We start from the raw sequence: 15,714 nt of genomic DNA on the forward strand, positions 1-15,714 counted from the left end.
GAACTAGCTTTACGCACTACACCACAGTGTTGATCCCAATTTTCAATATTTTAAGAACACTAAAGAAGCATCTCACTGGCTCACAAAATTGTCAGAGTGATGCTATTAAGTGGAATTCCGACCATGCAGTCCCTTTTCCTGAAGTCTCTCCTTGACTCCCTTTTCAGAGTTGGGACCCCAGACACAAACTCCAAGACTCTATTCAATTGGTTTTCCTGTGTCCTGGTCTTGTCTTATGTCTTGGCTGTTCTGGGCTTCCCCTTGGTCCTCAAGCACCTGTGCATGTTCCCTCCTCAGGGTTTTGCTCTCCTTGCTTTCTTCCTCTTCCCCAAGGGATCTCAATGGATGATTTGTTACCACCTTTAGGTCTTGCTCAACTGTCACCTTCTCAGTCTCAGTTTCTGCCCTCGCATCCCACTGTGCTTTGCATCTTCCATCTCTCTTCCTGCTTTACGTTTCTTTTAGAACATATTCTATTCACATAGTTTACTTATCTTTCTAACGTCTTCTCCACTGGAATGCAAACTCCAGGAGGGTAGGAATTTCTCAATTTTTGATTTTTTTTTTCATTCAAAATGTTTATCATTTTTAACATGTATCATATGATGTGATCATTCTATACACGTACACAATGTGTCATGATCAAATCAGACTAATTAGTATAGCCATCTCCTTAAACATTTAGCATTTCTTTGTGTTAGGAACCTTTGAATTATGCTGTAGAACATTGGAACTTACTCTTCCTATCTAATTGTATTTTGGCAGAGGCAGAAATTTTTCTGTGTTTTGTTCACTGTTATATTCTCAGCACCTAGTGCCTGGTGGATACTAGATTTTATTAAATACATGTCAAAAATACATCAAAGAATGAATGAACATGCCTCAAATCAGGCTGCTCAGGGGATGTCAAACATTACAGTTCTTTGCTTTTGGCTGGAAGTATAGCCATACAACTTGAAAATGTAACTCATGCAGATCAGAAGTTCTAACAAGCATGTGTCTTTGACTATGCCCAGTCATCTGACGAATGTTTAAAATATGGGAATAATCATTTGATACATGCAATTTACTTGGTTGAAAAAACTTTGGAAGCCTGCGATTCACATGGGGAAAATTGGCCCCTGGCAGCAAGGACTTTGGGGACAGCTTCTCTAAAGCACTGTTGAAGATGGGCTTAGTGGAAACAGCAGATTAATTACAGAGAAATTTCGTGGGTGAGGGGGAAGCTGCGTGTTGAATAAATGTTTATCAGCACATATCATTTGAGCAGTCTGTTCAAAGGTTCCTGTTGCAATCTGTTTTGGCAGCACTTGTGTAAAATTGAGGTAGCAGTGACAAAGGTTTTATTTATCTCATGTTATTATCTGTTGACTTTTAAAGGGCTCAGCAATGAACAGCAGCGGATTAGCTAACCCATTGGTAAGAGTGAAGCAATGTCTTGGGAGGCCCCTTTGGAAACTTTCAAGTCGGTCAGGGTCATGGGCTCCTATTGAAGAGAACATCTCAAGGAACAAGGGTTCCTTTAAACTGTGTGAACTGATGGCCACAGAGGAGAAAGGATGTGCTCAATCAACATCATTAAATAAGAATCTCGCCAAAGTAAAACAAAACTAATGCGAAAGACCTCCTATTAATTGCACTCTGATTCAATCAGCACTTTCCATACATTATATCCCTCATCAACCACACAACTTTGTGAGATAGGTGCTATTTGTCCCATTTTATATTCAAGAGACCTGAGATTCACAGAGACTAAGTAACTTTTCCAAGGCCCCAAGTAAATGTGAAAGTTGGGATTCAAATCTGATTATCTTTGACTTTGAAAATCTATGATCTCTTTCTATGACTTACAGTGTCTCCAAGTGGGAAAACCACTTTCTCTAAATGTCTCATAAGTTCTGTCCTTTGACATCTACACACAATAATGATGATGATAGTAATAATAATAATAACATACATTTCCTGGATACCCATATATTAGTAGGCATAAGTCTAGTTCTGGGAATATATAAGTGAATAGCAGAAAGAAAAATTACTGTCCTTGTAGGGAATAAAGATAATGAACCTAATACATAAGCAGTTTATGTTTTTTTTTCTGAAGGTGAAAAGTGCAATAAGGAAAATGAAAACAGCAGGGAAAAGAAGACTGGGAGTCTCCTAGAGTGTGGGGAGTTCAGTGGGCAGTCAGGGAAGCCATCACCAAGAAGGTAATATTGGAGCAAAGACTCGAGGTGAAAGTGCAGCTCTCTGGGGTGAAACACTTGGGACAAAGAAGAGTTAGTGCAAAAGCCCCGAAGTAGAAGCACGCACTGTGGGTTTGGGGAGCGTGGAGAAGACTAATATGGCTCGAGGGCTGATAGGAAAAGCAGAGTGGTGGAAGATGAAGTGAGGTGAAAGGGGGCTGGCTTGTGTGGGGTCTTGTAGGCCACTGTGGAGCTGTGAGCTCTTACCCTCAATGAAGTGAGGGAGTCTTTGTGAGGCATTGGGCACAGGAGACAGCACCCGGCTTACACGTTGAAAGGAACTTTTTGGCTGTGCTGAGGGATGTTCAGGACGACAAGAAGGGCAAGACCATATAGAAAGCTATTTTAGTAATCTAGATCAGGGATGATGATGGCTGAGACCAGGCCAGAGGCAATGGAAGTAGTGACTCAGTTCCAGATAAGGTTTTTCTTTTTTAACTTTTATTTAGTAAATATAAATTTTCAAAGTACAGCTTATGGATTACAATGGCTTTTCCCCCCCATAACTTCCCTCCCACCCGCACCCCTCCCCTCTCCCGCTCCCTTTCCTATTCCATTCACATCGAGATTCATTTTCAATTATCTTTATATACAGAAGATCAATTTAGCATATGTTAAGTAAAGATTTCAACAGTTTGCACACACACAGAAACACAAAGTGTAAAATACTGTTTGAGTACTAGTTATAGCATTAATTCACATTGAAGAACACATTAAGGACAGAGATCCTACATGAGGAGTAAGTACACAGTGACTCCTGTTGTTGACTTAACAAATTGACATTCTTGTTTATGGCGTCAGTGATCACCCTAGGCTCTTGTCATGAGTTGCCAAGGCTATGGAAGCCTTTTGAGTTCGCCGACTCCGATCCAGATAAGGTTTTTTGAGAGATTTGAAGTAAGGAGAGGAATTATGGATATCTACCACTTTTCCATCAGGAATCTACCTTTCTCTCCCCATTGTTTCTCCAAGAAACAATGCTGGGGCTGGCGCTGTGGTGTAGTGCAGGTAAAGCTGCTGCCTGCAGTGCCGCATCCCATATGGGTGCCGTTTTGAGTCCCAGCTGCTCTGCTTCTGATCCAGCTCTCTGCTATGGCCTGAGAAAGCAGTGGAAGATGGCCCAAGTCCTTGGGGCCCTGCACCTGCGTGAGAGACCTGGAAGAAGCTCTTGGCTCCCGGCTACGGATCGGCGCATCTCCAGCAATTGTGGCCATCTGGGGAGTGAACCAGCAGATGGAAGACCTCTCTCTCTCTCTCTCTCTCTCTCTCTGCCTCTCCTTCTCTCTCTGTGTAACTCTGACTTTCAAGTAAATGAATCTTAAAAAAAAAAAAAAAAGAAAGAAACAGTGCTATGAGGTCAGTTCAAGAACCTTCACAATGTGTGTGACACGTGGCAAAGTGCTTTCGTCTGAGAAGAAAGCCCAATCCTCTGGGACATTTTACCAGTCAGTCTATATAAGTCACAGTGTTTCAAATTCTGAGTAGCCAGAGTCAGACTCCAGTACTGTTCTCTCTCTGCAGACCGCTTCTCTAGGCCACACTTCCTTCCTTCCTTCCTTTTTTTTTTTTTTTTTAAGATATATTTATTTATTTGAAAGGCAGAGCTACAGACAGAGAGGGGGAGACAGAGAGAGAGAGAGAGTGAAAGAGGGAGAGGGTGGAGAGGTCTTCCATCTGCTGGTTCACTCTCAAATGGCTGCAACGGCCAGAGCTGGGCCAGTCAGAAGCCAGGAGCCCGGAGCTTCTTCTGGGTCTTCCACATGCGTGCAGGGGCCCAAGGACTTGATCCATCTTGCACTGCTTTCCCAGGTCATTAGCAGGGAGCTGGATCAGAAGAAGAGCAGCTGGACACGAACCGGCACCCATATGGGATGCTGTTGCCACAGACGGAGGCTTCACCCGCTATGCCACAATGCCGGCCCCAATCTCACTTTCTTTTTCTGTAAAATGGCATTATTATTATTATTCCTCAAATGTGAGGTAATGTGATCTCTATTTGAGCAGTTAATTTGTTTTGATTACTGTTGTAGCCAGGTACTTTTTTTTTAAAAATGATTTATCTATCTATCTATTTATTTATTTAATAGGAAGGCAGAGTTACAGAGAAGTAGAGACGGGGCGGGGGTGGTGGTTTCCATCCGCTGGTTCACTCCCCGAAGGGCCGCAACAGCAAGAGCTGAGCCGATCCAAAGCTGGGAGCCAGGGGCTTTTTTCGGGTCTCCTACTTGGGTGCAGAGGCCCAAGGACTGGAGCCATCTTCTACTGCTTTCCCAGGCCATAGCAGAGAGCTGGATTGGAGGTGAAGCAGCCAGGACTCGAACCAGCACCTATACGGGATGCCGTCACTGCAAGTGGCGGCTTTACCTGCTATGCCACAGCGCAGGCCCCTGTACCCAGGTACTTTGAAAAGTGCCTGGCCCATAGCAATTTCTCTATAAATGGTCATTGAATGACAAATCAAAGAGACTGTACTCAAAGGCCTATGGGAAAAACTCATAAATCTATGTTAGGTTAATTATTAGCAAACTTAGACAACCTCTGAGACAAGCAGCTTTAAGGGAGGCCTGAATTCTCAGGATAATTACTTTGCTTTGACTTAGTCTGTCATTTCTAGCTGCTCATATAATGGAATAATGAGGAAAACCCCTCAGTTTCTAGCCTCTGGTGTGCACACACATTTTCATATGCCAACAGCACCTGGGCAGCTTATATAAGAATAAGCACCCTTTTAAAAATTAAGAACATCTGCTGTTTTTATCCATCTCATTAGAGAGTTTCTTTGCACCCTGAACATGATCACTGGGGAAGCCAGCAGTGAACATACACAGCCAGGCGGAGGTGCATTCCAGCCAGCCCATGACGTAATCTACAAAAGCACAGAGAACACTGCTTGACTATAGCGAATGTTCAAGAAGCACCTGCCATTCTTATTACTGTAATTCCTTCCTTCCCTTCTAACCTTCCTTCCTTCCTTCACAATCCATTCGTGTTGTAAATATTTACTTATGTTTGATATTTTTTAGTTGTAAAAAAATTACCTTTATTTATTAGGGGAGGGGAGACAGAAGGGAGGTAAGGGGAGAGAGAGAGAGAGAGAGAGAAAGAGAAAGATATATATATATATATATAGAGAGAGAGAGAGAGAGAGAGAGAACCTACTTATTGGTTCACTCGTTAAATACTCACAACTACAATAGCCAGGACCAGGCTGGGCCAAAGCTGGGAGCCAGGAACTCAGTCTAGGTCTCCTATGTGGGAGAAACCCAATCATCTGAGTATCACTGCTGTGTCTCAGGCTCTGTGTTAGCAGGAAGCTGGAGCCAGTTGCTGCCGCTGAGTTTCAAATACAGATCTACTGGTGTGGGATGTGGGTGTCTTAAGCAGCATCTTAACCAATAGGCCAGTGCCCTACCTGACACCTGCTTTGTACAGGCACTGTGGTATATGTAGGGGATATAGAGGTGGATGAGACAGTCACGTGAAACTGATTAGAAAACAATGTGGAAATGGCATCTGTCCAACCCTTCTTTTTCCCGACATTGTATTTATGTAACATAAGTGCTTTAGTGGTGTCCTTAAGTTCCCCTTTTCTCTTCATCTTGAAATAGTGTCTCAAGCTCTGTTATACTTACTGTGAGGAACCCAGTGCCATACCTTGAGTTTTCCGAGGACTCCTGTTGGTCATTTCATCCTCCAGCTTCTTTCCTGCTCTTCATTTGTCTTCTACCCTTTTAAATTAAAATTTTATTGTTACTTATTTGAAATGAAGAGAGAGAGAGAGAGAGAGAGAGAGAGAGAGAGAGAGAGAGAGAGAAAGAAATTGATTTTGCATCTGCTGGTTCATTCCCTAAATGTCTGAATCAGCCAGGACTGGGCAGACCAAATCCAGGACCCTGGAACTCTATCTGGGTCTCCCTCATGGATAGCAGGGACCCAATAACTTGAACCATAATCTGCTGCCTCCCAGATTGGGCATTAGAAGGAAACTGGAATTGAAATTTGAGGCAGGACTCAAACCTAGATACTCTAATATGGAATGCAGCCATCCCGAGTGGTATCTAAACTGCTATGCCAAGTGCCCGACCCCAGAATCTCTTTGGAGGTAGAATTGACAGGTTTGCTGATGCATTGGATGTGGGTTTACATAAAGAAAGAAGGTCAAGGATATCTCTAAGGTTTCTGGCCTGAGCAGCAGGAAGGATAGAATTAGTAAAAGCAGCTCATGCTTAATGCAGAACATCTGGAAAATACCTAAAATATGAGTTAGAAAACAGTAATTGCCCACAATTCCTATAAACTAAAGATAATCAATGTTAACATTTTGGTGTGTTTCAGTCTGATCATTTTTCTCTTCCTTGTTAATTGTTCAATGATTTTTTATGTATATGAAATTTGTATATTTTGTATGTAAAACATACATACTTACATTGCTTTAAAAAGAAACTTAACATAATGAAAATAGCTCTGAGCTGTTGTCACCCATTTTTTCTGTTAGCAGGCAGCATAAAACTGACGAACTTCCCCGTAATATTATTTTCTAATATTCTGACTTTTTTTCTCATATCATTAAAAGGTTATAGAAAAGATAATTTTTTTTGACAGGCAGAGTTGGACAGTGAGAGAGAGAGACAGAGAGAAAGGTCTTCCTTCCGTTGGTTCACCCCCCAAATGGTTGCCATGGCTGGCGTGCTGCGCCGATCCGAAGCCAGGAGCCAGGCGCTTCCTCCTGGTCTCCTACGTGGGTTCAGGGGCCCAAGCACTTGGACCATCCTCCACTGCCTTCCTGGGGGGCCACAGCAGAGAGCTGGACTGGAAGAGGAGCAACTGGGACAGAATCCAGCGGCCCTACCGGGACTAGAACCCGGAGTTTAGGTGCCACAGGTGGAGGATTAGCCTAGTGAGCCGCAGTGCCAAGAGAAGATAATTTTAATAGATGCATTATATACCAGAGTCTAGTGATAACATCATGCCTGGAGCTATTTCTATGTTGTTGGACATTTAGGTACTTCCCATTTTTGTGCTATTAAAGATAATACTTGTATCCTTGCACATAAATATTTGCGTATGTCTCTGGTGGTTTCCTCCTAAGAAATTGTTCAATTTGAAGCCAACAGGTCACTATTTTAAAAAAGATGACTTCTTGATTATTGATTATTTCTCAGCATCATACTACCACATGATGCCGAGAGAAGCTAAGAGTTTAATGTCCCTAACAGTGATCATTTAAGCATCACTCACTCAGTTTCTCATCAAGGTTTTAAAACCTCTCTCAATTTCTCTTCCAACTTTGATTTAACTGAAAAAGCTAACTATTATTAATCTGTGTTAATGAGCATGAAGAACATTTGAAAGTCATGCAGAACTGCTGATTACTGTATCTCACTCAACACAGGGCCCCTTACTTCATTGAGCATTTCTTTTTCTTCCTACTCTGTGCCAATCTCTTTTCCTCTGTGTCCTTTATTGGCAGGGCATGGTTCTGAGTCCAGTGTTAAACAATTTCCAAAAGTAAAAGCCGTATCTAAAAATCATGAACATTTTTCTAAAGTTACAGCTTCCCAGAACTGCCAAGTAAGGATATCACTTAGGACGATAAATAACTGAAACCCATAAAACATCTTGGGGAGGGGGAACCCAGCAGTGCAGTCATGGAAACACAGGAGAACAGGGATAAATCTCCAGCCAGGAGGAAGTCTTAGGCTTGTAAGGCTCCTGCTGTTTTGTTTAGTCTCTGATTTGGCTTTGCAGGGGTGCACAAAGAGTAATATATTATTCACATGTAGTAGAGTTAGGTTCATTTGTTACTGTTTTGTTCCTTTTTGGGTCTTGCTTCCTTCCTATCCCCAGGCACACATTCATCTTAGTTGGTGTTAACTGTTTATTTTTTGGCATGTGAAGCATCATATCAATTTGAAGAGCCAAGATTATCTAAAAGGTCTATCCAAAGTGCCACAACCCATCTCATCCCTTGGACCCCAGTTCCCTTTCCCTGGCCACTCTTGTGGTAACAATCTCATTACTTCTGGGTTAACCTTCCTGCATTTCTTTTGCACAAATGAGGAAAAATGGGTATATATATATATATTTTTGAAAGATTGTGCTTTTCTTTTTATTTTTTTATTTTTATTTTTATTTTATTTTATTTTTTTTAAACTTTTATTTAATGCATATAAATTTCCAAAGTACGACTTATGGATTACAATGGCTTCCCCCCCATACCGTCCCTCCCACCCACAACCCTCCCCTTTCCCACTCCCTCTCCCCTTCCATTCACATCAAGATTCATTTTCGATTATCTTAATATACAGAAGATCAGCTTAGTATACATTAAGTATGGATTTCAACAGTTTGCTCCCACACAGAAACATAAAGTGAAAAATAATAGATGATTTTTTTAAAATGATGATGAAATCAGATCAGACCTATTGTCATGTTTAATCCCAGTGAGAGTCAAGTTGGGAGTTGATAATTTCTTTCTTTTTTTTTTTTTTTTTTTTTTTACAGAGGATCAGTTTAGTATGCATTAAGTAAGGATTTCAACAGTTTGCACCCCCATAGAAACACAAAGTGAAATATATTGTTTGAGTACTCGTCATAGCATTAAATCTCAATGTACAGCACATTAAGGATAGAGATCCTACATGAGGAGTAAGTGCACAGTGACTCGTGTTGTTGACTTTACCAATTGACACTCCTGTCTATGGCATCAGCAATCTCCCTATGCTCCAGTCATGAGTTTCCAAGGCCATGGAAGCCCTCTGAGTTCTCCGATTCTTATCTTGTTTAGACAAGGTCATAGTCAAAGTGGAGGTTCTCTCCTCCCTTCAGAGAAAGGTACCTCCTTCTTTGAAGACCTGTTCTTTCCACTGGGATCTCACTCGCAGAGATCTTTTGCCAGTGTCTTGGCTTTCCATGCCTGAAATACTCTCATGAGCTTTTCAGCCAGCTCCGAATGCCTTTAGGGCTGATTCTGAGGCCAGAGTGCTATTTAGGACATCTGCCATTCTATGAGTCTGCTGAGTATCTCACTTCCCATGTTGGATCACTCTCCCCTTTATTTACTCCATCAGTTAGTGTTAGCAGGTACTAGACTTGTCTATGTGCTCCCTTTGACTCCCAGTCCCTTCACCATGACCAACTGTGAACTGAAACTGATCACCTGGAACAGTGAGATGGCATTGGTACATGCCACCTCGATGGGATTGAATTGGAATCCCCTGGTATGCTTCCAACTCCACCACTTGGGGCAAGTCAGCCTGAGCATGTCCCAAATTATACATCTCTTCCCTCTTCCATTCCCACCACCATGTTCAACAGGGATCACATTTCAGTTAATTTTCAACACTTAAGAATAACTGTGCATCAATTACAGATCTAAACCAGTCATATTAAGTAGAACAGATAAAAAAGCTACTAAGAGGGATAATGTATTAAGTTGTTCATTAACAGTCCAGGGCTATGCTGATCAAGCCACCATTTCCCATAGTGTCCACCTCACTCCAACAGGTTTCCCTCTTGGTGTTCAGTCAGTCGTCACCGATCAGGGAGAACATATGGTATTTGTCCCTTTGGGACTGGCTTATTTCACTCAGCATGATGTGTTCCAGATTCCTCCATTTTGTTGCAAATGACTGGATTTCGTTGTTTCTTACTGCGGTATAGTATTCTAAAGAGTACATATCCCATGATTTCTTTATCCAGTCTATCGTTGATGGGCATTTAGGTTGGTTCCAGGTCTTAGCTATTGTGAATTGAGCTGCAATAAACATTAGGGTGCAGACCTCTTTTTTGTTTGCCAATTTAAATTCCTTTGGGTAAATTCCAAGGAGTGGGATGGCTGGGTCGAACGGTAGGGTTATCTTCAGGTTTCTGAGGAATCTCCAGACTGACTTCCATAGTGGCTTGACCAGTTTGCATTCCCACCAACAGTGGGTTAGTGTCCCTTTTTCCCCACATCCTCGCCAGCATTGATATTCATTTGAACCTGCACAACTTATTAAAAAGTCCTTTGTTTCTCTACTGCTCAGTAGAGCATCTGTGTGTGTGTGTGTGTGTGTGTGTAGGTCTATTTTATATTTTAGTTGCCATTGGTTTGTGCATTTACCTTTGTGCCAATACCACACTATCTTAATTGCCACAGTTATCTGATGGTGTGTCTCTTCCCATCTCTTCAATATTCTCTTGATTCTTTTATATGTTAATATTATAATACTTTTGTTCACTTCCACAAAATGTGTAAATTTTGATGGAAATTGTGTTGAATCTATAGAACAATCTGGGGGAACTGACCTATTTTCTTTTTTTCCCCAGAAAACTGTTATTTAAGGAATACAGACTTCTTACATTTCATAATTACAACTTTAGGAACATAGTGATTCTTCCCATAGCACCTGCACTCCCACTCTTTCTCATCCCTCTTCTTCCTCCCTCTCCTATTTCCATTCTTATTTTTTTTTTTTTACTAAGATCTGTTTTCAGTTAACTTTAGACACATATGGTTAACTCTGTTAAGTAAGCATTCAAAAATAGTATGGAAAAAAGATACTGTTCCTCAGCAGTAAAATTATGGGCTATTTACAAAATTAACTATTGGGATTGCATCAAATTGAGAAGTTTCTGTACTGCAAAAGGAACAGTCAGGAGAGTGAAGAGACAACCGACAGAATGGGAAAAAATATTTGCAAACTATGCAACAGATAAAGGGTTAATAACCAGAATCTACAAAGAGATCAAGAAACTCCACAAAAACAAAACAAACAACCCAATTAAGAGATGGGCCAAGGACCTCAATAGACATTTCTCAAAAGAGGAAATCCAAATGGCCAACAGGCACATGAAAAAATGTTCAAGGTCATTAGAAATCAGGGAAATGCAAATCAAAACCACAATGAGGTTTCACCTCACCCCGATTAGAATGGCTCATATTTTTATTTTTTGACAGGCAGAGTGGACAGTGAGAGAGAGAGACAGAGAGGAAGGTCTTTCTTTGCCGTTGGTTCACCCTCCAATGGCCGCCGTGGCCAGCGCGCTGCGGCCGGTGCACCGCGCTGATCCGATGGCAGGAGCCAGGAGCCAGGTGCTTTTCCTGGTCTCCCATGGGGTGCAGGGCCCAAGCACCTGGGCCATCCTCCACTGCACTCCCTGGCCACAGCAGAGAGCTGGCCTGGAAGAGGGGCAACCGGGACAGAATCCGGCACCCCGACCGGGACTAGAACCTGGTGTGCCGGCGCCACTAGGCGGAGGATTAGCCTAGTGAGCCGCGACGCTGGCTGTATATATATATATATTTTAAAAAGATTTATTTATTTATCTATTTGAAAGTCAGAGTTACATAGAGAGAGAAGGAGAGGCAGAGACAGAGAGGTCTTCCATCTGCTGGTTCATTCCCCAATTGGCCACAACAGCCAGAGCTGGGTCAATTGGAAGCCAGAGCCAGGAGCCAAGATCTTTTGGTTCTCCCATGTGGGTGCAGGGGCCCAAGGACTTGGGCCATCTTCTACTGCTTTCCCAGGCCATAGCAGAGAGCTGAATTGAAAGTGGAGCAGCCAGGACTCAAACCGGCGCCTATATGCGATGCTGGCACTGTAGATGGTGGCCTTACCAGCTATGCTACAGCGCTGGCCCCAGGTATATTTTCATACATAGCTTTCTTTCTTTCACTTTTCCCTGAAGGATGGAATATTATATACACCCTTTTGCACTTTGCAGTTGGCCAGTTGGCCATATTTGCTGGAAAGGACTGCCTGCCAACTCATAGAAATCTCATTCTTTTAATTTTTTTTCAGCAATATAGTACTCATTATGTAGACACAGATGCTCTGATCCTGATAAACCCACAGTAAGTTAAAAATGCATTTACTGCCCCTAACCTACTAGCAGCACAGCACACTGTAGAATCTGGGTTATTTACCCTGCTGACTGCAAGACTGGTTGGGAGATGCCCAGCATGGTGAAAGACTATCTCAGGGAGCATTGCTGGCCTGTGAACAGATCAAAACTCAGAATTTGAAGTATGGTTTCTTTTTTAATTTATTTGAAAGGCAGAGTTACAGAGAGAGGAGGAGAGACGGTGGGGAGTGGGGAGAGAGAGGAGAGTATCTTCCATTTGCTGGTTCACTCTCCAAATGGCAGCAACAGCGAAGGCTGGGTCAGGCTGAAGCCAGGAGCCTGGAACTTTTTCTGGATCTCCCACATGGATGGAAGAGCCCAAGTGCTTGAGCCATTTTCCATTGCTTTCTCAGGTGCATTAGCAGGGAACTGGATTACAAGTGGAGCAGCTGGGATTTAAGCAGATGCCCATATGGGATGCTGGCATTGCAGTCAGAGGCTTAACCTGCTGTGCCAAGACACTGGCCCCAGAAGTATTATAGAATGCATATCACTTTCTCACATCACCTTAAAATCAAAAATTCCTGAGTCCAACCATTGTCAGTTGTGGTTTGTCCATTCAATCTCCCACACATAGGTGTTAGGTTGTTCAATATTTTGCAGTTACAGATGATGCAGTGAATAATGCGTATATTTAAGTATGCATATATTTTAATTTTTAGCGTCAAAATAAGATTATCTATTAATTCCATTTTCCCATGAACTTTTTGAAGTCCTCTGTGTTTGTGTGTGTGTGTGTGTGTATGTATACATTATTGGTGGTGGTATATCTTCAGTGGGATCATAAAGATAAGTGCAAACTAGTCTTGTATGTAGACAAATTTCTTTCCAAAAGAGTTTTACCAGTATCCATCCAGACCAGTAATGTGTGAGAATGCCTGTTTCCACAGTCTTGTCAAAAGAAAATATGATTATATTTTAATTTTTGTCAATCTGGTAACTGAGAAACAGCAGCTCCCCAAATTGTGACTTCAGTTCAGCAAGATGGCCCAGTGAGTTCTGTTTGAACAATCCCTCTTGCCTGCACGGTAGTCTAGAAACTCCCAGAGCAATCATAAGATTTACCTCATTTCTTTCACTCTTCTTGGGGATGATACCCTATGTCTAATTGGGTCCTATTACCTGGTCCTATTACCCTATGCCTAATGATCATAAATTTGTATAGTCTTCCAATTATTTAAGGCAAGAGCATAAATCTAATCCCTGTTAATTATGGTTAGAAGTGGAATTTTATTCAGCATTCATCTGATAAGATTTCCAATAAGATAGAAGAAATAATCAAAGATGAACAAAGCAATAGGGGAAAATGTAGAGCTAAATTGATCAAGGATACTTCAAAGAGTTCATTGAAAATAGAATTAAAAAATAAGTTTCTCTTGTTATAAAATTTCTCTTTAGAAATCTGTGCATATGAGGACTCTTCACAAAGGTAGTAGAAGATGCATATTATGGGTATTGTTACCATGACCAGTTGCTTCAAGTAGGGATGTGTGATTGTAGATGGCTAGAGTATTTTAGGTATAGATTGCCAAGAGACAAAGGATGGCTCTGGTGAAAAGAATCCGTTGGGCCCATAGAGAACATGGTAAAAGGAAAATTTAAGGTACCAGCAAAAAGAAGACAAGCAGTTTGAGGACGTTTGACTCCTGTTCTTTCCAAACGTGCTCATTTTGCTTTGTCCTGGGCCAAGCTGAACCTCTTCAGCTTCCACAGGCTGTGAGTCAGAAGTGCCCATCAAGATGGAAGTGAATTCTCCCAAATAGGAACACCTGCTGGTGCTAAAAGTGACAACACTGACTAAGCCTACTTTATTCACCAATATAGTCCAGTAACATGTGAAGAGAAAGCTTACCTGGAGATCTCTTTAACCAAATGATGAGATGATCCTTGCACTGTAAATGGTATGGAAATTTTAATGTTGCGAGAAATGTTGACTATACCACAAAATTTCCAGAATATATTCCTGGGAGAGACCTTTTTCCGGTTATATCAGCATTCATACTGATAGCAGTCAAAGCGTAAAAGAAAGATTGGTAAAAGCTGATCTTCAAACAAGTTCTCAGTGTTCAAGTCTGTCAACCTTGAATGTGGCAGTAAGTGAACTTAAACTTGATTGTTGGATTGATGATGTCATACACCATGAAGTAAAAGAAATTGGAACACCTCTCTTGGTATGTGCTGTGAATTATGGAACTCAGGGCAGAGAAAAAATGTATTTTAGGAAATTCTTCAAATTTCAGGTTCTGAAACCATTGGATGTGAAAACCAAATTTTATGACACAGAGACTGATGAAGTATTTCTGGAAGCTCAGGTTCAGAATATTACAACCTCACCCGTGTTTATGGAGAAAGTTTCATTGGAGCCATCTATGATGTACAGTGTAACAGAACCGAATTCAATCTGCGAAGCTGGAGAATGTGTATCTACATTTGGATCAAGAGCGTATTTGCAGCCAATGGATACATGCCACTACTTATACTGCCTAACGCCCAAAAAGGAGTTTGCAGAAAAAATAGGCATCATTAAGGGAGTAAGAGAAATTGGAAAATTGGATATAGTATGGAAATCAAATCAAGGTGAGCAGGGAGGGTTACAGACCAGCCAACTTCAGAGAATGGCTCCCGGTTACGGAGATGTTCGGTTGTCTTTGGAGGCGATCCCAGATACTGTGAACCTTGATGAACCTTTTCACATTACCTGTAAAATAACAAACTGCAGCAGTGAAAGGACTGTGGATCTGATTTTGGAAATGTGCAATACCAATTCCATCCACTGGTGTGGTATTTCAGGAAGACAGCTTGGGAAGCTACACCCAAGTTCCTCTCTCTGCCTTGCCCTTACTCTGTTGTCTTCAGAACAGGGAATACAAAGTGTGTCTGGCTTAAGACTAACAGATACATTCTTAAAGAGAACATATGAATATGATGACATTGCACAAGTGTGCGTGGTATCATCTGCCATTAAAGTGGAAAACTGAAGACAATTTCCAATGTTATACTTTTCATTTATTTCAGTATTTTTGTCACTTTTGTAAAATAAGTCAACAGTACAAGTCATTATATATTATTTAAATTTCTTTCTTGTAAGACAATTAGAATAGCAAACATTTGTTTTGAACAGAAAAAAGAAAATGTATATTATGAAAAAACCATAAATTTCAAAATTTTTTATACTAAAATAAATTTACCTTTTAATTTTAGTTCTATAAACTTTTTAAAAAGCTTTTATTTATTTATTCATTCATTCAAGAGGCATAGAGGGAGAAAAAGTGCTCCCTTCTACTGGTTCATTCCTTAAATGCCTGTAAGAGCCAGGAATACAATCCAGGTTTCCCACAGGAGTGGCAGGAATCAAGTTACCTGGGCCAGCACCTCTGCCTCCCCAAGTCTGCATTAGCAGGAAGCTGGAGTCAGGTGCTGGAGCTGGATGTCAAACCCAGGCGCTCTCACATGGGACTTGGGTGTCTTAACCACTAGGTTGAATACCTGATATATGTGCTTAGATTGAAAGTGCTCAGAGAATTCCAGGCAGAGTGAATATAACAAAATCCATGTGATACAAATTCTTAATTCTAAGGAGAAA

General features: G+C 41.4%; 1 pseudogene; it reads left to right on the plus strand.

Moving 5' to 3' along the window:
* Positions 1-13,870: 13,870 nt before the first annotated feature.
* On the plus strand, positions 13,871-15,109 carry LOC100339059 (trafficking protein particle complex subunit 13 pseudogene; annotated as a pseudogene).
* The last annotated feature ends 605 nt before the right edge of the window (positions 15,110-15,714 follow it).

The sequence above is a fragment of the Oryctolagus cuniculus genome, chromosome 11 (assembly GCF_051225735.1).
Source record: "Oryctolagus cuniculus isolate XC-2025 breed Fujian yellow rabbit chromosome 11, ASM5122573v1, whole genome shotgun sequence".
Taxonomy (NCBI): domain Eukaryota; kingdom Metazoa; phylum Chordata; class Mammalia; order Lagomorpha; family Leporidae; genus Oryctolagus; species Oryctolagus cuniculus.